The sequence below is a fragment of the Bison bison genome, unplaced genomic scaffold (assembly GCF_000754665.1).
Source record: "Bison bison bison isolate TAMUID 2011002044 unplaced genomic scaffold, Bison_UMD1.0 scf7180017864484, whole genome shotgun sequence".
NCBI classification, from domain to species: domain Eukaryota; kingdom Metazoa; phylum Chordata; class Mammalia; order Artiodactyla; family Bovidae; genus Bison; species Bison bison.
The window spans coordinates 83751-108534 of NW_011495044.1; the positions used below are offsets into that span (position 1 = coordinate 83751).

A 24784-nucleotide genomic window follows, 5' to 3' on the forward strand; every position below is an offset into this window, starting at 1 on the left:
TTGGAGCCTCAGGCAGGAGAACTTGGCCACAACTGATCCTTTGCTGGGTGGGAATATACCAAAAGCGAGTACCCTCACCTCGCCTCCACCCTCCACAGTGCTCTCAGGGCTTCCTTTGCCAGATCCAGCATAAGCCTGGGGCAAGGCACATTTGGAAGCCCTGTAGGATGTGAACTGCTTCTTGAGTTTGCTGGGCTGTGGTGTACTCTGCCTACACCCCAATCACACTTCTACCAACTTCCAAAACACCTTTGGGGAATGGTACCCTGCTGAGAATCACTGCTTTACCTCCTCAATCTGAAACATTCTCTTCTGGTCCAGACCCCTGAGAGCCTTTGGAAGCACACGGGTGATGGTTACTTACCTGCAGCCTGTGTCTAAGCATCAGTGGGCAGGTCTGATCATGGCTTTGCTTTAAGATGCTCAACTTGTCCCAACAAACTGGTTATACTGTCACCTATTCCCGTGGAACCAATCACACCAAACCTTGGTGGCTTAAAGGAACAGGCATCATTTCTCAGCCCGCAGCCAGCATCAGCTGTCGGGGAAGCCCCCAGTACAATGTAAATGCTGTGGTGAATACAACATAAAATCTATGTAAATACTTGCCAGTGCCCAGAAAATTCAAGTTTTGCTTTTTGGAACTTTCTGGAACTTGGAAGGGGATGGATATTTTTGACCTACTGTTGGTTGCATCCTCAGATATGGAACCCAGGGACACAGAGGGCTGACTGCAAACTTCTCTCACAAAAATCAAGGTACTGTCCAGGGAAAGCTGAGACTCCTCCTGTTTGGGGGCAGAAGTCACTTCACTTAAGAGCATTGTAGACTATACCCTCTGGAGGAAAGGACTTCCCTGGTGGCTCAGACAGTAAAGAATCTGCCTGCAATGTGGGAGACCTGGGTTCAATCCCTGGCTTGGGAAGATCCCCTGGAGAAGGGAATGGCAACCGACTTCAGTATTCTTGCCTGGAAAATCCCATGGACAGAGGAACCTGGTGGGCTACAGTCCATGGGGAAACAAAGAGTCGGATACGACTGAGCGACTGACACACACAGGGAACCCTGGACTTAAGTGAAAAGCAGGCAGCAGTCCTTCCAGCCATTCACAGGAAACAGGCTTTCATGCAGAGCAGCAGAGGAAGCCCAGACCGGCCACAGAATACTTTACATCAGTGGATAGAAAAAAGCTGAGGGTGCCAGCCTCGTCGCGGGAACTGAGCTTGGATTTAAACACCAGTCTCTGTTTAAGAGCCACTCTTGTAACTGCATCCTGTTGCTTCCCCAAGAAAACGCGAAGATGAGAATGAAATCTTAAATCTGAAGTTTGAAACCTAATTATTTGAGTATTTTATATCTTGCAGTTTTGTCTATCTTTTGTTTATTTTTTATCATGCCCTGAGGTAGATATTCTGCCTAAATGGTGATTATACAGAAACAGGAACTAAGGGGTAAGTAACATAATTACTTTAATGTTTTTAATTAAGCCTTTTATAGACACTTTAAAATAGGCACTAAAAGTACTAACACAGCACAGTGAAGTCATTTTTCCTAATTCACAGCAGGTCAAGGACCAAACTTGCGTGAGGATTTAGGCTTTTTGTGGCTTGCATCATCTCTTCTTCTCTATTCTATTTGTCTGTAATAATATATAATAAATATGTCAATATATGTTGAATGAACATTTTTATCTGAAATTAAATCCCTGCTTTCGCAATTTATTAAGTGAAAAAAATCAGTAGTTAGATCTGTTCTTTAAAAGTATAAAGGCTTTCCTGGTGGCTCAGACTGTAAAGACTCTGCCTGCAATGCGGGAGACCCAAGCTTGATCCCTGGGTTGGGAAGATCCCCCGAAGAAGGGAATGGCAACCTACTCCAGTATTCTTGCCTGGAGAATCCCATGGACAGAGGAGCCTGGCGAGCTACAGTTCATGGGGTCTCAAAGAGTCGGACACAACTTAGCGAGTAAACTGAACTGAAGGGACCCCAACCTCCATTCTCTGACAGAGATCAGCAATTAGACAGCTATCTAGGAATGAAAACAGCTCTAGGAGAGTTCAGGAGTCCACCTGAAAGCTTCAGCAACAAGGTGGAATAAAAACCTGTGAAGAACTGCATAAAAAGAATAATTCATAAATAATAAAGATTGTGTGGTATGTGAGGCAACATAAGATACAGAGTGTAATACTTAGGACAATATCATAAGGAATGGGAGGAAATGGATCCATACTGGGGTAAAACTGACATATTTTATCAGAATTAAGTCAGTATTAACTTGAAATGAGTTATTATTGATAAGTTAAAAATGTTGATTAAAATACCTACAGTAACCAGTGGGGGAAAACTTTCAAAAATTATAAAAGCAACAAAAGTAGTTAAAATGACATCCTAAATATTTGTTCAACACAGAATAAGTGGTAATGAAGGAAGAGAGGAACAAAAAGGAGATGATACACACATAGAAAACAAAAAGCAAAGTGGCAGTTGTAAATCCAGCTTCAGATCAGATCAGATCAGTCGCTCAGTCGTGTCCGACTCTTTGCGACCCCATGAATCGCAGCACGCCAGGCCTCCCTGTCCATCACCAACTCCCGGAGTTCACCCAGACTCACGTCCATCGAGTCAGTGATGCCATCCAGCCATCTCATCCTCTGTTGTCCCCTTCTCCCCCTGCCCCCAATCCCTCCCAGCATCAGAGTCTTTTCCAGTGAGTCAACTCTTCGCATGAGGTGGCCAAAGTATTGGAGTTTCAGCTTTAGCATCATTCCTTCCAAAGAAATCCCAGGGCTGATCTCCTTCAGAATGGACTGGTTGGATCTCCTTGCAGTCCAAGGGACTCTCAAGAGTCTTCTCCATCAGTAATTGCCTTAAGTGTGAATGAATTAAGTATTCTAAACCAAAAGACAAAAATTGAAAAATTGTCATATACACATACATAAGCCTTTAGTCAGATTTACTTGGGAGTCTGTAATTTTCTCTGCTCACTGTACCACCATGTAAATGAATGTGTTGTTCTGGAATTTAAGCGTGTATGAGGAGGGGAAGGAGACTTTTCTATGTTTTTGAAAGTCTTTGGCAGAGTTTCATGTTGCTGTGAGTGTGTGAGGTGTGGTGCCTCTCAATAATTACACTGATGGGAAAATTGAGAAGAAACTGCTCAGAGCCACAGGAAGAATCAGTAGCTGAACCCAGGAGCACACGAAAAGCAGGTTTCTCCAGAGTCCACCACACTTTTTGGGGGACTTATTAGGGAAAAAACAAAAATCCTCTGAGTCCTTGTAAACCTTGACTTATGGTTTACTCTGGGGCAGGGAGAAGGTGAAACAAAAATTGTCATCAGACTATAAAACATCCACCTAACCTTCACCAGTTTGGGGTACTGCTTCCAGTTTAATTCTCTAGTGGTTCGCCAAACCCAGCTAACAGACTGGATAACAACCAGCCCTCCAAAGTGCTTCATAATGTGCTTAAGCTTGAACAATAAGGTGGAAACTTCTTGAATGTTTTCTTTCGCCAACTTGAGGATTTCACATACTTAAATCTTTGTTTAAAACAGAATTTTATAATTTTTAAAAGATTTTTCTGATGTGGACCATTTAAAAAGTCTTTATTGAATACATTATCATTATCATTACAATATCATTCAATATACATTACAATATCATTACATTATCATTACAATATCATTCCTGTTTTATGTTGTGATTTTTTGGCCATGAGGCATGTGGATGTCAGCCCCCCGACCTGATTGAACCTGCACCCCTTGCATTGGAAGGCAAAGTCTCAACCACTGGACCACCAGGGAAGTCCCTCCCATGCTTAAATCTTAAATGCTTGGTCTGAGAACCATTTAATGAGTAAGGGTTTTGAGCACTGGTTTAGTATGATATGAGAGTGAAACACGGTCATGAAAACTAGTGACTGTGGAAGTCCTTTAATATAACACGTTGCCTGCTGGACCCACAACGGTATTTTCTCTTTCACCAGTTCCTGGGCTAACAACCTGGCAGGCACCCCTTCTACAAATCTTTCTGGGGGTGGTAACATAAATACAGATGCCAGGGCTCTGTCCCTCTGACTGTATCACAACCTCTGGGTGAGGACCTGGGTTTAACTATTTTTAAAAAATCTCCCCAGATATTTCTAGCATGCAGCCAGGGTTGAGAACCACAACCATCCAACTCTTTAGTATTTCCTTCACTCAGTTTCTCATCTTTCTGCATTTTCTCTTGAAGTCATAGTCCAAAGGACCATGGAAACACTCCCTAAACTTGGGGGGAATAAAACACCTAAATTTGGATCTGTTGGTTAATTCATACTTGAGTCAACATGCTGAAGGTTAATCATACCCAAAGGGAAGAAATGAGAGGTTTTTTCTTCCAACTCCTATCTCACATGGGAGAATGGAGAGAGACATGGTGTTTTGCCTTTTCAGAATTCTGCACACCCAGCCTGAGTCAGCGCTTGAGCACGAGATCACGTCGTCTTTTGGGGTTATGTTCAAAACCATCACCTGGGGGCCATATCTTTGTCTCAGCTCTCCTGGTGACCTCCTACAAATTTCCCTGCTGTCCTGGGCCAGTGAAGTGCAAGGTGGGCCCCTGGCTCCCACACATCCTCAAGCCAGCCACCCCAGGGAAGAGCTAACCTGCACAGCCTCTGTGGTCTGCTGGGCTCCAGCCAAAGCCCCTTTAACACCCACCCACCAGTGGATTCGACACACACCTGCTGCCTTTGGATCAAGTGAGGCAAATTGACTACATTTCCTACATCAAAACCCTTCCCAAAGCCTCCTCTCCCCGCCACACCCCAGTCCTGGTGGAGGTCCTTATTCTCTTACCTGAATGTCCAGAGTGGCTCCCAATCAGACTTGCTTGACCTCAAGCCTCAGCCCCTCCAAACCCAGCCCACACGCTACCCAGAGTCATCCATTTACCACTCAGATAGGGTCAGTCCTCCTCCCTGCTGGGCAAGCTCCAGTGGCACCTGCCACTAAGGTCTGCACGGCCTGGTTAAAGGCACCAAAACGGTCATAAACTGGCCTCTGCCCACTTCCTGAGCAGCTATCCACTGCTCCTGCTTCATGGAATCCCCCAACAACTGTCATGTACAACCCTCCATACACATCGTTCTGAGCATTGCTTAACTGTCTTTCATCCTGCTGGTGAGGAAGGGATTCCCGTCCTAGGTTATGGGGATGGCCGAGGACACTGACACTCGATGAATGGGTGAGACCCGCACCTGTGCTCACAGCTGGGGGAGGACCCCAGGGGGACTGCACTGGAGGCAGAGCAAACAGCCTGTTTCAATGTTTTATTTATTTATGGCTGCACAGAGTCTTTGTTGCTGAGAGAAGAGGCTGCTCTCTAGTTGTAGTACACGAGCTTCTCATTGCGGAGGCTTCTCTTGTCATGGAGCACAGGTTCCTGGGCATACGGACTTCGGTAGTGGTGGCACGTGGTCTCAGAAGTTGTGGCTCCCAGGCTCTAGAGCACAGGCTCAGTGGTTGTGGTGCATGGGCTGAGTTGCTCCATAGCACGTGAGATCTTCCCGGATCAGGGATTGAACCATGTCTCCTGCACTGGAAGGCGGATTCTTCACCACTGAGTCACCAGGGAGGCCCGAACAGCCTATTGCTCGTGGAGGTGGGCTTGGTGGTATCGAGGGGCGGGGTGACCTCGGGCTCATGCTGGAGGATGTGGCTGGCTTGTCTGAACAATGCCACAGGCTGACACCCTCTTCTCAGAAATAAGCAGGATCCGTGCTGGTCCCTCTTGACAAGGAGGGTTGTTTAGGTGGGGCCTTCCTCCTGGGGAGCAGGGTGGCTAGGAGAGGCTGTGGCCCAGGCATTTGAGGCTCTGTGGCTTCACTATATGTGCACTTAATACCAGGCCCTAGTCTGAGGTTTTCCATCACAGGCCTGAGAACTCTGTTCCTGTGTTTCTCCATTTCCCTCCCCATGACTCTCTGGCCCAGTCCTGGTCCCCGAGACTGTCAGCTCGGGCTTCCCATCCACCAGGACATGTCCCCTGACCTCTCCCCTCCAGCCAGTCACTCACCGACCCCTAGTACGCCCTTGCACAGAAGCTACAAAAGTACTTTAATTTTCTGTCTCTTTTCTGGAATGTAAGCTCCTTGAGGACAGGGCCCTGAACAACTTACTTGTTTTCAAATCCTCAGTAAATGTCCAAGAACAAGATGGCATAATTTAAGAATATAACTCATACATTTACTTTTATCAAAAACATTCTAATTTACTTTTACTAAATGTTATGCCATCAGGAAAGACAAGTCCACTGGAATTCCTTAAAGAAAACAGGAAATAATAAAACTTACAATTTCTACAGGGAAACTGTGAGGGGAAATTATGTAAAACTTGTTTTGCTAATGCACCCTCCCCGCTTTCTTCACAGGGTTGAGCTCGGCCCACGTGCACACCTGCCCTCCCCTTAAACTGTTAAGCACAGATTCCAAGAGAGCCTGGGATTCTAAAACACCATCTGAGGTCAGCGTGCAGGTACCAGTTCACGTGGGCAGGAGCTGAACTCACCTCTGCCATCACCCAGGTTTCCTGGGCTGAGGCATGTGGGGTCAGAACCTCCAGGCACCTTCAGGTAGGGGACAAACACAGAGACAAAGCTGCTTCTGTAACCCTTGACCCCTGCTTAGAAGTCTCCCAGCATCTCACAACTGTGAGAAGCAGAGCCAGGATTCAAACCCAGGTGCGCCCAGTTCTGGAGACGGCACCCAGCTGGGCCAGGAGGAGAGTGGACTTGGTGCCCGGGCTGCTGTGGGAGCTCGTCGCCCACAGCAGAGGGGACAAGCCAGCAGCCTCAGGCTCCAATGGTCCAAAGATAAGTCTTCCTTGGTGTGGGCTATACTTAAAGTTTATTTCCAATTTGCTTTTTATTGTGGGAAAATACACATAAAATTTACCTTCTTAACTACTTTTAAGTGTACAGTTCAACGGCATTAAGCATACTCACACTGTTGTTTAGCCATCTCCACTATCTGTCTCCCAAACTCTTTTCCTCTTACAAGACCCTGTCCCCATTAAACACTAACTCCCCATTCGCCACTCCCCCAGCCCCTGGCAACCACAGTAGAACTACAGAAAGTAGAACCACAGTTCTACTTTCTACTGAATTTCTATAAATTTTATGATTTTAAGTACCTTGTTCAATGGAATGATTTGTGGGCTTCCTTGGTGACTCAGTGGTAAACAATCTACCTGCCAATGCAGGAGAGGCGGGTTGGATCCGTGGGTTGCGAAGATCCCCTGGAGGAGGAAATGGCAACCCACTCCAATATTCTTGCCTGAGACAGTCCACAGGGTCACAAAAGAGTCAGATATGACTTGGCAACTAAACAATAACAATGCTATTTGCCTGGTTGTGACTGTCTTATTTCCTGTATCATAACGTCAATGATGTTCTATGTTAGGTCCGTGTTGTAGTATGTGTCAGAATATCCTACCTTTTTAAGGTTGAATAGATTTCCATCATGTGAATATACCACACTTTATTCATTCATTCATCCATCAACGGACAGCGGGGGTACTTCCACATTTTAGCTATTGTGAATAATTCTGCTATGAGCATGAGTGTACAAACACCTCTTTGAGACACTGTTTCAAATCATACATCCAGAAATGGAACTGCTGTATCATAGGATAATTCTATCCTTAATAAACCTAGCAGCTGTACTTTGCGGCATTCCCATCAACAGTGTACAAGATTTCCAGCCCGTCTACATTTTCACCAAGACTTATTTTCTTTGTTTTATTATCTTTTAAATAATAACCCATCCTATTGGGGATGAGGTGGTATCTCACTGTCGTTTGACTTTCATTTCCCTAATGATGACTGATGTTGAATGTCTTTTCAATTAAAAAAAAAGTGTCCAACATGAAGCTGGTATTCATTGCCACAAGGCAGGCAGGCCTGAGGTGAGGTGGGGACTCCCTCTGGAAGGAGCAAGGCTCTCCTGGTCAGCCTGGTCCCCACCACTACTCCCTCCCTGCTGCCTGACCTGGCGGCACGGGTGCCTGAGACTCCCTGAGGGGTGCTCAGCGTTGCCCTCAACGAGTGCAGACCTTTAGGCAAACGTCTCACCCCAGTCCAGTCCGCGTTTTCCCCACCTGGCCCCTGGGGCCTCTGGAGACCACAGGTGACTGGATTTCTTCTCCCTGTGCTTCTTACAATCATCTCCCAACAGGAGGATTTGCTAAACAAACAACAGAGAAAAGCTTTCTCCCATGAAACTTAATAAATCCATCAAGAATCTGGGCATGACCATGGAGGGACATCCTGAGCCCATACGATCTCGGGAGGGGCCGCCCGAGGCCTTTTGAAATCGAGAGCAGGCCGAGCCCTGGTCACAGCAGCGTTTCGTTTCGCTGCTTTGGAGTAAATGGAACAGCTTGATGAGACTTTCTTGAGATGAGAGTGACAATACTAAAGAAGTTGCTGGGGCGAAACGTGTCTACCGCTACACCCACTGAACAAACGCGCAGAGGGTGTTCTCGGTGATGAATGCCTGCCCTGTGCCCCATGGGGAGAAGGCGGGGATGGCGGGAATCCACTCTCCCACAGTCTACAGCCTGTACCCGGGATCTGTGGCAGACACCAAGACCGAGAGAAGAAAATCTGCGATCTTGTGTGTCTGAGAAGATGGGCAGGACCCTTCACGCCTGCTCCCAGACTGAACCTGGTGAATCGCCCGGCTGATTCACCGAGGAAGTCAGGAGCAGGAGAGTCTGGGGCAAACCCAGAGAGGAGAGGAATCACCCGGGGCCATCTTCCTGGGACCTCTAAGTCTTACCCTTATGCAAGGATCTATTCCTGTTAACCACAGGCTTCTCCTTCCTAGAACCTGGAGGATGTGCACCCATTTCACAGGAGAGCAAATGGAGGTTTGTGTCACAGTGGCACATGACCCTGGATGTGATCTACAAAAGTGTTATTAAAGGTCTGTTTGGCTATTTAAAAACTCCGAGTGCCTACCTAAGTTGATTAGGTGCAGCCTGAATCAATGAAAGCTTTAGCAAAAAGATCCTCAAGCTACCCATAGTGGGGTCTGGTCATTCTGCAAATGTGGGCTGGCCCCAGAAATCCTTAAGGGGCCCATGGCACATCAGAACAAAGGTGAAATTGAAAGTCGCTCAGTCATGTCTGACTCTCTGTGACCCCGTGGACTGTACGTCCATGGAATTCTCCAGGCCAGAATACTGGAGTGGGTAGCCTTTCCCTTCTCCAGGGATCTTCCCAACCCAGGGATCAAACCCAGATCTCCCGCATTGCAGGCAGACTCTTTACCAGGTGACCACAAGGGAAGCCCATATCAGAACAAAGGGGCAGATCTATTATGATTGTAATAATAGAAAGCAGGTTCATTGAGTACCAGCATTAAGTATCCTTCAGGCCAAGTAGGCTGCTAAACCTTCCCACATATTCTGTCCCCCTGGTCTTTGAGGTCATACTGAATTCAGGGATTCGAGGCATAGACAGGTATTCAGGCTTTGGCTCCAGGGGCTGTGCTGCCAGTCATCATGCGAAACTAATCTTCCAACCACTCCAACCTCAGGGCTCTGTGTGCTTCTCTAAGTGAACTGCCATCTGCTCGCCCTGCCTACTCAGAGTATCATTCCAAAAGCAAATCTGCCCCCCTACACTCAATGGCTTTTGGTTTCCTGCAAGAAGTGAGAGCACCTGTGTTCGTGATTCTAATTCCTCATGACACACTGAAGTGGATGCTGGTCTAGAACCAGGAGAGCTGAGCAGTGTGGGCACAGGTGAGTGGCAGATGCAGGGCACACTGTCCCTCTGCCCTAGAGGTTGGTCCCTGTGGCCCACCCACAGTGAGTGAACAAGCATGGCCAGTTCTTCCAGGCTGCCCGATTCAGGTCACAGACGATGCCACCCCACTCCTCCATACAGCAAAAACTTCTTAAATAATATTTTGGGTTAACGTTTTTGTAAAATGCTTTACTGTTTTCCTTCCATTTTTTCTTCTTCAACTGTCAGACTTAATTTTAGCAATTTTGATGGAAATTTTTCTAAATGGCTTTACATGTTTCTTTACCTTTTTCTTTCAGGGCAGCTTGAAAAAATAAAACCTTTATTATGGAGAATTTTGAAGATACACAAAAGTAGTTCATAGTAGAAACCCGCAGTGTGCCCTCTGCCAGGTCTGGCTTCTGGGCTCATTTCACGTCTGTGGAACCAGTCACGCTGTGAGTGTAGCAGGAATATGGTCATTATCATAGTGAATGTCTCTGCCAGGCATTTTCACTGCTAAGAAGGATTATGTTGAGTGAATAGATCACAGTTTATCTGTCCTTCTGCTGATGGACATTTGAGTTGGTTTTGATTGGAAGATGGAGCCAGCAGAAATACTGAAAATGTTCCTGCCTGTGACACTGGAGACTCTGTATGCTCACTTCTCGCTCTTCTTACTTTTTATTTAAGTATAGTAGATTTATAATTGGGTTAATTTCTGCTGTACAGCAAAGTGATTCAGTTACATGCATATGTGCCTTCTTTTCCATTATGGTTTGTTACAGGATATTGACTATATTTCTATGTGCTGTACAGTAGGACCTTATTGTTTATCCATTCTGTATGTAATAGCTTGTATCTGCTAATCCCAAACTCCCAGCCCATCTGTCCCCCACCACCCCTCCCCTTGGCAACCACAAGTCTGTTCTCCATGTCAGTGAGTGTGTTTCTATTTTTTGGATATGTTCATTTGGGTCATATTTTAGATTCCACATATAAGTGATTGTATTTGTCTTTCTCTGACTTACTTTACTTAGTATGATAATCGCTAAGTCCATCCATGTTATTTTAAATGACATCTCACTTTTTATGGCTAAGTAGTATTCCACTGTATACATGTACCACATCTTTATCCACTCATCTGTCAATGGACATTCACGTTGTTTCCATGTCTTGTCTATTGTGAAGAGTGCTGCTATGAACACTGGGGTGCATGTATTTTTTTTGAATTACAGTTTTCTCTGGATATATGCTCAGGAGTGGGATTGCTGGGTCATAAGGTAGTTCTATTTTTAGGTTTCTGAGCAACCTGTATACTGTTCTCCATAGTGCTGCATGAATTTACATTCCCACCATCAGTGTAGGAGGGTTCCCTTTTCTCCATACCCTCTCCAGTATTAATTATTTGTAGAATTTTTAATGATGGCTATTCTAACCAGTGTGAGGTGATACCTCATTGTGGTTTTGGTTTGCATTTCTCTAATAATTAGTGATGTTGAGCATCTTTTCACTTGCTTGTTGACTTTCTGTATTTCTTCTTTGGAGAATTGCCTATTTAGGTCTTCTCCCCATTTTTTGATTGGGTTGTTTGCTTTTTTTTTGCTGGGTTGTATGAGTTGTTTGTATTTTGGAGATTAAGTCCTTGTTGGTCACACTGTTTGCAAATATTTTCTCCCATTCTGTAGGTGGTCTTTTCCTTTTGTTTATTACTTCCTCTGCTGTGCAGAAGCTTGTAAATTCTGATTAGGTCCCGTTTGTTTATTTTTGTTTTATTTCTGTTGCCTTGGGAGATTTGACCTAAGAAGACACTGTTGCGATTTATGTCAGAGAGCATTTTGCCTATGATCTCTTCTAGGAGTTTTATGGTGTCGTGTCTTATGTTTAAGTCTTTAAGTCACTTTGAATTTATTTTTGTATATGGTGTGAGTGGGTTCTAACGTCACTGACTTACATGAGGCTGTCCAGCTTTCCCAGCTTTGCTGAACAGACTGTATTTTCTCTATTGTGTATCCTTTCCTCCTTTGTCATAGATTAATTGACTCTAGGTGTGAGCATTTCATTTGTCTTGAGCATAAAAACTTAGGAGTGAAACTGCTGGATCAGAGGCTAGAGGTGATTTAAGACTTAGGAAATGATGCCAAACAGGTTTCCAAGGTAACTGTGCCAATTTACTCCTGCCTGGGATTAGTAGCTTTAAAAGCCGGGAACATGCCTTCAATATTGAAAGAATCTCAGTATTTGAATCACTCAGTTGAAGCCTGGTATGACTTGAGTGATCTGAACCATCTTCATTTCAACAGAGATATGGAAAATGTTGCTCAAGGGTACAGAGAGGAAGGTCATTTTGGGAGATGCCCAGTGGTTTTCTCACCTCCAGGTATGACCCTCTGCTTAGAGCTCCTCTCTGTTAAGTTTTATGCTCAGGGGACTCCTCCACGGGTTCCCAGGGTGGAAAGCAGAGTACCTGGACCCTGCCTGTCCCAGCTGTAGACTCAGCCTTCAAAGACAACAAATTGGAAAACTCTTACATGGCCTTGTAATGAAATCTTACAGTAAAAGTAACTGTATAAGTTAAATTTTAGGTGAAAGAATCGCTACTTGTGGGTGATACAATTGTGTATCTGGGAGATTCAACTGAAAAATGAATAGAAATAAAAAGAAAATCCAGTAATGTGACTAGTTACAAATTTAACATTCAATAAGCAATGGCTTTCTGATGTGCAAGGAACCTGTTAGAAAATATAACAGAAGGAAAATTCACTTGCAATGCCCACAAAAGACAGAATATCTAGGAATAAACTCAATTAAGATGAATTTAAATGAATCAAAACTTTATAGCTCCAGTAAAACTTAAAAAATATTGAGCAAATAGCAAAATACACCCAGTTTTTTAATAACAAGAACTGACATTATGCTTTTTCCTCCCTGTGCTCAGTCACTTCAGTCATGTCCAACTGTTTGTGACCCTATGGACTGTTACGCATCCTCTGTCCATAGGATTCCCCAGGTAAGAATCCTAGAGTGGGTTGCCATACTTATCTAAAAATTTAATGCAATCTCAATAAAAAATATCTATTTCTTAATTAGACAAGCTGATTCTAAAGTTCATATGAGGACTTCCCTGGTGGTAGAGTTATTAAAAATCCACCTGCCTGTGCAGGGGACATGAGTTCAGTCCCTGGTCCAGGAAGATCCCACAGGCTGTGGAGCAACTAAGCCCATGTGCCTGCAGCTACTGAAGCCTGTATGCATAAAACCCGTGCTCTGCAACCCAAGAAGCCACCTCAGTGAGAAGCCAGCACACGGCAACTAGAGCAGCCCCCACTCACCACAACTGGAGAAAGCTTGCACAAAGCAAAGAAGACCCAGGGCAGCCAAAAATAAATAAATAAGTAGAAGTATAAGATTTACACAAAGAAAATATGAAAAAATTTAGACATTAAAAAAATAAAGTTCATATCATGCAAAACTAGCCAAGAAAACTCTATAAAAGAAGGCTAATAGGTGAGACTGCCCTTTTAAATAATAATAACTAGGGCTTCCCTGGTAGCTCAGCTGGTAAAGAATCTGCCTGCAATGCAGGAGACCCAGGTTCGAATCCTGGGTGGGGAAGATCCCCTGGAGAAGGGCAGGGCTACCCACTCCAGTATCCTGGCCTGGAGAATTCCATGGACAGAGGAGCCTGGCGGGCTACAGTCCATGGGGTCACAAAGAGTCAGACGTGACTGAGTGACTAAGCACACATAAAACTACACTTACTTAAAGGTGCTTGAAACAGCATATGAATGTACGGTGAGATCAATGGGACAAATAAGAGTCCAGAAATAGACCCCAACACATATGGAAAGATGACATTTCAAAGCAATGAACAAAAGGTAGATTATTCAATAAATGACTCTAGGACAGCTGAGTGCCAGCTGGAGCCATGGCGTGCTCCTTACACTGAAGAAAATTCCAGATGGAGAAAAGTACTTTAAGAACATAAAAGCACGGAAAGAAGCTTGAGGGTTGTTGTTTTTTTTTTTTAAATCATCTCCAAATAGGGAAGATTTTTCTAAATAAGACATAAAACCCAAAAGCCATAAAGGAAAAGGCTGCTAGGTTTTCATACCCATAAAGTTTTTATAGACGATTAAGAGGTACAAACTATTATGTATAAAATAAGCTATAAGAATATATTGTACAGTATGCAGACTACAGTCAATTTTTTATAATATCTATAAATGGAGTATAACCTTTAAAAATTGTGATTCACTATATTGTGTACCTGTAACATATAATACCAGAGAAGGCAATGGTACCCCACTCCAGTACTCTTGCCTGGAAAATCCCATGGATGGAGGAGCCTGGTGGGCTGCAGTCCATGGGGTTGCTGAGGGTCGGACCCAACTGACCGACTTCACTTTCACTTTTCATTTTCATGCATTGGAGAAAGAAATGGCAACACACTCCAGTGTTCTTGCCTGGAGAATCCCAGGGGTGGGGGAGCCTGGTGGGTTGCCATCTATGGGGTCACACAGAGTCGGACACAACTGAAGCGACTTAGCAGCAGCAGCAGCAGCAGCAACATATAATACTGTACATTAACTATATTTTTTTACAGTAGATTAATTTTCTAAGGAAAAAAGTTTATTTAGGGAAAAATAGTTATTTCTAAAAGTGTTTTGAAATGACAGACTTGGAAAAAACATTCGCTACTAAAACAATAAAGGCCTAACTGCCTTACTACTGAAAGAACAACTGTTATTTAAAAATCAGAAAGAGCTGGTTAATATCCGTAATCCAACATCCAAAAGAAGAGTGAACAAAAGACAAGAGCAGGTAGTTTATATATAAAAAGGTGCTCGACCTAATTCACAGTAAAAGCAATGGAAATCCCAACCAGACAATAAAAATTGAAATGACAGATAATCCACGTTGGACGCAGGCTTTGGACACCACCAGAGGCGGTGCTGGTGAGAGGCCAAGGACTCTGTGTTCTCCAAGGCCCTTTGGTGTTCGGTGTCAAAAACTGGACACGTGTACCTCTGCATCCGGCACTTCTTCCTCTACAGATTCTGAGGGCAGAATTCCATAACTGAAAATTGTTTTTAATAGCACTAAACTGGAAACAATTCAACTGGCCTTTCAGTAAGAGCCTGGCCAAGTGTGCTCTAGAATGGGGACTGACAAGCTGTTTCTTAAAGGGTCAGATAGTATTTTAGACTTCGGGGGCCAAGAAGCAGCACAGAGTTTATTATGTAGGCACTTCTTTAAAACTATGCTCAGTCAAATATGAAAACAGATGTCTTTGGTCTCAGGTCTAGGATATCCATCACCGACTCAATGGACATGGGTTTGGGTGGACTCTGGGAGTCGGTGATGGACAGGGAACCCTGGCGTGCTGCGGTTCATGGGGTCACAGAGTCGGACACGACTGAGCGACTGAACTGAACCAAACTAGGATATCCACACAATGAAATGCTATCCAGAGTATGACGAGGCATGTCCAAATATTTATTGTGTGAAAAAGCCCCAAGGCATATGTTTTAAAAAGTAAGAGGTAGTCAGTTCAGTTAAGTCGCTTGGTCGTGTCCGACTCCTTGTGACCCCATTGACTGCAGGATATGCAATCAACACACAAATATCAGTTGTGTTTCTATATACTAACAATGAACAGAGTGAAAAGGAAATTAAGAAAATAATCTCATTTACAGTAGCACAAAAAGAATGAAATACTTAGGAATTAATTTAACCAAGGAGGTGAAAGACTTACATACTGAAAAGTATAAAACATTGCTAAAAGAAACTAAGGACACAAATAAATGAAAGGTATTTTGTGTTCATGGATTGGAAGACTTAATATCATCAAGATGTTACTATTACCCAAACTGATCTATAGAGTCAAGTATCAGATCACATCAGATCAGTCGCTCAGTCGTGTCCGACTCTTTGCGACCCCATGAATCGCAGCACACCAGGCCTCCCTGTCCATCACCAACTCCCTATCAAAACCTCAAAGATATTTTTGCAGAAATAGAAAAATTCATTCTTAAATTCATATAGACTCTCAATAGACTGCAAATAGCTAAAACAATCTTAAAAAAAAAAACAGAGTTGGAGGATTCATACTTTCAGTATGGTACTGGCATAAAGACAGACATACAGACCACTGGAACAGAATAGAGAGCTTGGAAATAAATCTCACATACAGGGTCAAATGATTTTTGACAAGGGGACTAACACTATTGATGGGGAAAGGACAGTCTTTTCAACAAATGGTGCAGGGAAAACATTCAACTATACACAGATGATCAATAAACACATGAAACAATGCTCAAATGTCACTCATCATTAAGGAAATGCAAATCAAAACTACAGTGATATACAACCTTACAGCAATAAGGATGGCTATTTTCAAAAACCCAGAAAAGAACAAGTGTTGGCAAGGATGTGAAGGGATTGGAACACCTATTCACTGTTGGTGGAAATGTAAATTGGTGCAACTGTTCTGGAAAACAGCTTGGTGAGTCCTTGAAAACTAAAAAATAAGACTATTATGTGATCCATCAATTCCACTTTTGGGTTTATATACAGGGTCTATAAAAAAGCAGGGTTTCTTGGAGAGAGATTTGTACATCCATGTTTGTAGCAATATTATCCACAGTAGCCAAAAAGGCTGAAGCAACCCAAGTATCCATTGACAGATGAATGGATAAACAAGATATGAAATACACTCACTCACACACATACACTTAAATATTATTCAGCCTGAAAAAGAAATGACATTCTAATATACACTACCACATAAATGACATTATTTGAATGGAACTTGAAGACATTATTTGATGTGAAATAAAGATACAAAAGGACAAATATTGTATGATTTCACTTACATGAGGTATCTGAAATAGTCAAATTCATAGAGACAGAAAGTAGAATGGCAATCACCATGGGCTGGGGGCAGAGGGGTATAGGGAGTTATTGTGTACTGGGAATAGATTTCAGTTTGGGGCAATGAAAGAATTATGAACATAAAAAGTAGTATGGCTGTACAATAATGAATATACTTAAGGTCACTGAATTGTACACTTAAAAATGGTTAAAATGGCAATTTTATATTATATATATTTTATCAGATTAATAAAAGAATATTATTTAATGTTTTTAGAAAGCAAAGGATGTAATAATAAGCTTCCAATTATACAAATTTATGTGCATACAAATGTGTATATAGGAAATTTCTGAATGACATGTGAGGAACATGCTGGGTTTCTGGGATGGCAGAGAGCCTTGTTGTTTAGGCACTAAGTCATGTCACCAACTCTCTTGTGATCCTATGGACTGTAGCCCACCAGGCACTTCCATCCATGGGATTTCCCAGGCAAGAATACTTGAGTGGGCTGCCATTTTCTTCTCCAGGGGAATCTTCCTGCCCAGGGAATGAACCCGCATTTCCTGCATTGGCAGGCGGGTTCTTTACCACTGAGTCACTAAAGAAGCCCAACAGAGAGCCTTACTCTTTCAATAAAAACTCTGGATTTAGAAAGAAACATTTGCCATAAAATAGTAAAGTGTTTTCAACAGTCATAGATCATCAAAATCCCTTCTGCCACACCAAACTCACAATTCCCAATCTACTTCCCACACTGGTCACACCACACCTACTGCTAAAGTCAACATCAGCCTACTCAGCGCCTTTGTGTAATTAGAATAAGGCAACCACTCCTCTGGGCGGATATGACTCTCAGTCATGCAGCCTGGAGGGCAGAAAGAAGGACGGGTTTCAGGCCCACTAGCCCTTCACTGGGGTGCCATTTTTGCAGTGCACAACATGTACAAGTGTTCATGGTGTTTCTGCCTGGGGCCAATTTTCCCCTACTTGACCAATGTTGTTTTTCACAGACCAAGAGAGAATACATAGCACCTTTGTTAAAAATACAACTTCCTTAAAAAAAAAAAAAAAAGTGTTTCTTTGAAAAGCTTACAAAAGATAAGGGGAGTAATCCACTCTTTTCAGTTGATACAATACAAAAGGCACCATACAAATTTTCTGTTAATTGTTGATTACAGTGATATTCATAACCACATGACCTGTGAAACTTTCTGGTTACTTGGAATTTGAATTTTTCTCTCAGAAAGTCCTAACTGTTTAGTTACTAGGGAAAACTCCCTTGTTCTCTATTTTTCTTTCTATCAGTTGGGTCCCTGTAACCAGCTGTGTTGAGGTATGTGGTCTATCTGTATGTAGTCTGAGGACTTTGATGCACCACTGTGAGGCCAGAAGTTATAGGGTCAATGTGATGTCTGATTTCAGATAAACAAAATGCACACCAAATGGTTTCTGTATTGCCTTTTTTCTTTTTTCAAAGAATAATGTTTGGTACAAGCCGTATGACCCGATGCAAAGAACTGTGATTATTTGTCATACTTATGTGCCACAGATTCATTACAAATCTGGAAAATGAAAATGACCTGGAAATACTGAGTCAGCAGCCATGAAATTAAAAGACGCTTACTCCTTGGAAGGAAAGTTATGACCAACCTAGACAGCATATTAAAAAGCAGAGACATTACTTTGCCAACAAAGGTCCATCTAGTCAAGGCTATGGTTTTTCCAGTAGTCATGTATGGATGTTAGTTGGACTATAAAGAAAGCTGAGCGCTGAAGAATTGATGCTTTTGAACTGTGGTGTTGGAGAAGACTCTTGAGAGTCCCTTGGACAGCAAGGAGATCCAACCAGTCCATTCTAAAGGAGATCAGTCCTGGGTATTCACTGGAAGGACCGATGTTGAAGCTGAAACTCCAATACTTTGGCCACCTGATGCAAAGGGCTGACTCATTTGAAAAGACCCTGATGCTGGGAAAGATTGAGGGCAGGAGGAGAAGGGGCTGACAGAGGATGAGATGGTTGGATGGCATCACCGACTCAATGGACTTGGGTTTGGGTGGACTCTGGGAGTTGGTGATGGACAGGGAGCCCTGGCATGCTGCAGTTCATGGGGGTTGCAAAGAGTCAGACATGACTGAGTGACTGAACTGAACTAAACTGAAGTGTCCAAGCAAGAAGGAAGGTCTCAGCTACCCTGACAGCTGGTTTTTGGCTCTTTCTCCTTAGATACACATGGTTGCAACTCTTGATGACCCTAAGTCCATGATAAGCAGGTGCTTTGTAAAACCAGACTGTTCTGAACCTAAAGGTAACTCTCTTCCTATTAAACATAAAATAGACCTACTTTCAAATGTATTCTGTCCTTTAAAAATATTTTTCGACTTAGAGAAAAGTTGGTTACTGACCCTTTACCCAGATTCCCCTAATGTTACTATCTAGCATAATCATATAAAAGTTAAGAAATAGTCATGGGTACAGTACTATTAATCCATCTGCAGACTTTATTTGGACTTGACCAGTTTTCCCACATCTGCTTTTGGCTGTCATATATCCTTAATCTCCTTAGATCTGTGACTTTCCCTATCTTCCCTTATCTTTCATGACTTGGGCATTACTGAAAAGCACTGGCCACTTATTTAGCAGGACACCCTCCATTTGGGTTTGTCTCACTTCATGTACCTATCAGGGGAGCAGCATGTTGACATCTTTTTACAGTGGTATTGCCTTTGATCACTTGGTTATGGTGCTGTCTCCTGACCATAAGATTACTGTTTTCCTCTTTGTAATTAATAAATATCTTGTGGGTGGGGATACTTGAGACTGCAAATATCTTGTTTTTCCACAAACTTTTGCTGACAACTTGAACATTCATTTGTGGATCTGAGAACTATTAGATTGATTTTCTCTAGGAGATTTCTGTTCCCCTCTTTCTTTCTACATTTATTAATTAGAAATCTTTTATAAGGAAGAGCTGGCCTTTCTCCCTTATTTACTTGTTAATTTTGAAAACTTTATTTACTTATATCAATATGTGCTTATGGATATTTATTTTATTGGGTTATAATTCAACATTGTTATTTATTTTATTGCTTCCATTGATTGCTCCAGCTTTGGCCATTAGAAGCTCTGTCATGTTTCTGAACCATCTGCCACATCCCCATTCTTTTCAAGTACTTCCTCCCTTACTGGTCTGACAGGATGCTTCAGACTCTTCATAGCAGCACTATTTACAACAGCCAAGATATAGAAACTACCTAAGTGACCATGAACAGAGGAGTGGATAAAGGAGATTTGACACATATATACAATGGAATATTACTCAGCCTTAAAAAAGAGTGACATTTTGCCCTTTGTAGCAATATGGTTGAACTTTCAGGGTATTATGCTTAGTGAAATAAGAGAAAGAAATACTACATGATATCACTTAAATGTTGAATCTAGGGGACTTCACTGGTGGTCCAGTGGCTAAGACCCTGTGTTCCCACTGCAGGGGGCCAGGGTTTGATCCCTGGTTGAGGAACCAAACATGCCCACAACTAAGAGTTTGAAGGCCTCAATTAAAAAGTCTCACACACCACAACTGTGTGCAGCCAAATAAACAAATAAAGATCTGGTGCAGCCAAATAAATACTTACGAGCTGCCAGTCCAGGTTCGATGCACGATAATGGATGCTTGGGGCTAGTGCACTGGGACGACCCAGAGGGATGGTATGGGGAGGGAGGAGGGAGGAGGGTTCAGGATGGGGAACACATGTATACCTGTGGCGGATTCATTTTGATATTTGGCAAAACTAATACAATTATGTAAAGTTTAAAAATAAAATAACATTTTAAAAAAATGTGGAATCTAAAAAATAAAACAAGATAGTGAATATAGCAAAAAAGAAACAGACTCACAGACATAGAGAATAAATTAGTGGTTACTGGAGGGGGAAATGAAGGAGGAAGCGGCAAAATAGGGATAAGGGATTAAAAGATACAAACTACTATATATTAAATAAATAGGTACAAGGATACATTGTACATCACAGAGATTACAGCCAATATTTTATAATAACTGTAAATGGAGTATAACCTTTAAAAATTGTGAATCACTATGTTGTATACCTGAAACTTACAAAATATTGTAAATCGCGTATACCCCAGTTTAAAAAAAAATTTATGCTTCAGGCTCACCTTGTGTTTTCCCCATCTCACTGCAAGAAAAGACACACAAGTGATATTGCTGTCTAATTAATCATGAATAAAAGTAAATATAATTATCGACAGTGGCGTGATAGGATTAAATAATACCCTAGACCTCTATATCACCTCTGTTCAGAGGCTCTGCAATTAGCTTAAGTTCCATGGTTTGATTCATTTTAGGTAATTTCTAGAACAGTGCAGGACACATGTGTGCTGCATGCTCAGTGGCTAAGTCGTGTCCGACTCTCCGTGACCCCATGGACTATAGCCCACCAGGCTCCTCTGTCCAGGATTCTCCAGGCAAGAATACTGGAGTGGGTTGCTGTGCTCTCCTCCAGGGGATCTTCCCGACCCAGGGATTTAACCCAGGTCTCTCACATTGCAGGCGGATTCTTTACCATCTGAGCCACAGGGGAAGCTCACAGGACACATAGTAGGTCATAATATAACATCTCTGAGAATACGTGTTCCACATGGGCATTTTTCTTTCTTAGCCTCAGAAAAATTATCCTCTTGGCTAAATTCAGGTTTCTCTTCCTTAGGACACCAGAGAAAATGGATACATCACATCTCTGTTCACCTCATGCTCAGAACAGCCCTCAATTCTGGACCTTAATTCCAGAGCCCAGGATGGGAAAGGTAAAGGAAAAGATAGTGGGACACAGCAGGGATTCAACTGAAAGTCAAAAAGTCACCACCTCCGGAGGGCCTCTGAGCCTGTCAGTCCCCAGTCAACAGGGCTCCCCAGCTCATTTTCCAGGTTGTTATTGCTGTTTTTCCCTAAATCTGCTCATTGTCAGGCTCAGCACTGTTTAAATCTTGACGAGAAAGAGCAAGAAAGCAAAGTAAACAAGCATAAGGACTTTTCTCTGCAAATGTTACCCGAGTATGTTGGTTCTGGCCTCCAGCCAAGAAAAACACAGATGATCCAAGAATCGCCACCCTCCGCTGGGACCTGCCACCCTTCAGCCCAGAGGTTTTATTTTGCAGGCAGCGGTAAAGAAGCAAGAGTGGTTTAACCCCAGTCCCGAGGCCCCTGGGCTGGCAGCTCTGTCTTACACATGTCAACTTGTCCCAAGCATGAGACAGGGTACCGCTGGGCACTCTTTCCGTGGGATCCAGCAGAAAACCCGGGTGGTGTTTAAGAAAAAGCAAAGTGAATTAAAAAACAGAAGACTGAAGTTCAAGAACCCCGCCAACAGTCAGCCTTGGGCTCAGAGAGGGAATAAAACTAGGCTGATGCCAAGATACCACCTACTTTCTAGGTTCTTGAAAATGAATTTTTTTTTTTTGGTCCTGTTGACTGATAGCAAGTCCTGTAGCAACAATAGGAATTCCTAGGATCAGGCCAGGCTTAGAGTTGACCAAAAGCCCCAGGTTTAAAAGCTACATGATACTGAAGTTCTATCAGAGCTAAAAGAACTGACTAGATGGGACATTCAAATCATTCACTATGTAACAGCGGTAATAATCATACTAGTGACCACACATTCACGTGCCTAATATCTGAAGGATGTTCAACTCCAGTCCTAACCACCAGCCCATACAATAGGTGGTTTTACCTTTTGTGGCAGTTTTCTTTGTTTTAATGGCCACCAATCTTTAACTATTAAGATCTTTGTCCCTCGCCTTGAATCCTGATACTTCTAGAGAAACCTGCTCCGTTTTGACAACTTGGTCTTCAGTTGCTAAGACCCAGCCACCCTAGGTTGTTCTTTCCCAGGTGAGGACATCCAGATACACAGGCTGATTAAACTTCCATTGTCGGGGACTTCCCTGGTGGTCCAGTGATTAAGAATGTGCCTTGCAATGCAGGGGACACAGGTTCAATCTCTGGCCAGGGAATTAAGATCCTACATGCCAAGGAGCAACTAAGCCCATAGACCACAACTACTGAGCCATGCACTCCGGAGCCTGTGAGCCACAAGAGAGTCCCTGTTCTGCAGCGAAAGATCCCACATGATGCAACAAAGATCTTCTTATGCCACAACTAAGACCTGACACATAAATAAACATTGAAATTAAAAAATAAATAAATAAAAAATAAAGGTCTGACACATAAACATTAAAATAAAATAAATAAATAAAAATAAAATAAACATTAAATAAAAACTCCAATTGTCTCTCCAGTAGACGGCAGACTTATATTGCTAGGAAGGTCTAAATAAGTACATAAAGGTTAAGCTTTTCTTTTTGTTCTTTTGAATTAACATTCCTATTTGGCATGGCTTGTGCTTTGAGTAAAGCATCTGCAGGTTGCGTTGTTTTGACTCCCTGCATTTTCAGATGATTGTCTCTGCCTCTGGGCGGTGGAGTTCATCAAGTCTTCTGCTGGCGGATGAACAGATGGCACCCAGGGCTGTGCTCGGGTGGCTGCTGGGCACCCCTTCCTGCCCTCTGTGTCCAATTGCCCCTGTGTGCTCAGTGAGATAACTCTCCAGGGTCACATGCCAGTAAAGGCCCAGTAAGTAACAGAACCAGGGTTTTACCAGGATCTGCTTGTTAATTTTCTCAAGCGGGCTCTCTCTGTTTCTTCATTTTCCTTTTTTTTTTTTTTGGCTGCAAGCACAGCTTACCAGGTGGTGCTAGTGGTAAAGAACCCACTCCTGCCAATGCAGGAGACTTGGGTTCAATCCCTGGGTTGGGAAGATCCCCTGGAGGAGGGCATAGCAACCCACTCCAGTACTCTTTCCTGGAGAATCCCATGGACAGAGGAGCCTGCCGGGCTATACTCCTGACCATATGGGTCACAAAGGAGTCACAAAGCGTATAGCGTCACAAAGAGTCAGACACGACTGAAGTGACGTAGCACGCACGTACAGCTTGCAGGATCTTAGTTCCCCGACCAGGGGTAGAACCCATGCCCTTGGCAGTGAAAGCACTGAGTCCCAACCACTGGACCACCAAGGAATTCTTCTTTGTCTTCTGAAATAACTCAGAATCCCTGTGCCTCACCAGAAAAGTTGGAAACATCATCAATTTACATGAAATAGCCTCCTAATGAAGTCCAATTCATTAATTTTTCCTTTGTGTTAATCCTTTTGTTTGTGTTCTCACTTTACTGCTGCATGTTGGCCCTGCCCACGGTTGCCTCTCAGAAAACTCGTGATGAATGATCAGAGGGAGGAAGGAGCAAACCATGTAGGCCCAGACTGTTCCGATGCTCAGTGAGACAGTCTTGTCTCAACCTGCCGGGTCTGACCTCTCCCAGAGCTCTCCAGGACCATGAAGAAGCCCAGGAAATCCCTGGGAGGCAAGGGGTTTTCGCAGAGAGGACAGTTGAGGCAGTTAAATGGGTGACATCCACAGAAGCCACTTTTTCCAGGTCAGAGCAGTCTGCTTGGCAGCTGTGGCAGACCCTTGTGGATGGTGAGTTCAGAAGACTCAGGGTAGGGTCAGTAAGGTCACTCCAGGAAAGGCCAGAGAGTAAATGGTCTGTATTGTCCCCACTCGTCTCTGCCCCTGCAGTGTGGAAGGAGCCCTAGACAACACACAAACCAGGGGCATGGCTGTGCGCCAAACTTTACCTACAAGACCCGGCGGTGGGGAGGCTGTAATTTGCTGACTCCTGACTCAGGAGATGGTGGTCAAAAAACAGGGCTGGGCCTTGCCCTCAGCTGTTCAGATGGAAAATTTCTCTTTTTTTCATGTCTTCATTTAACAAACACTTAAACAGCCACATTAGGCCAGACATTTGGAAAGTGAAAAGTGAAAGTCGCTCAGTCGTGTCCACCTCTTTGTGACCCCATGGACTATACAGTCCATGGAATTCTCCAGGCCATTTCCCTTCTCCAGGGGATCTTCCCAACCCAGGAATGAAACCCAGGTCTCCTGCATTGCAGGTGGATTCTTTACCAGCTGAGCCACAAGGGACACCCAGACATTGGGAAGAACTTTATCGATGCACTTAATTATCACAATGATTCTATTAATATTAGGCAAGTATTT

At 43.3% G+C, this 24784-nt stretch overlaps 1 non-coding gene across 1 annotated transcript; it reads left to right on the forward strand.

Moving 5' to 3' along the window:
* The first annotated feature begins 13319 nt into the window (after positions 1–13319).
* TRNAC-GCA lies at positions 13320–13391 on the forward strand. The gene has a single exon. It is a non-coding gene; the product is annotated as a tRNA-Cys (tRNA).
* Positions 13392–24784: the final 11393 nt, after the last annotated feature.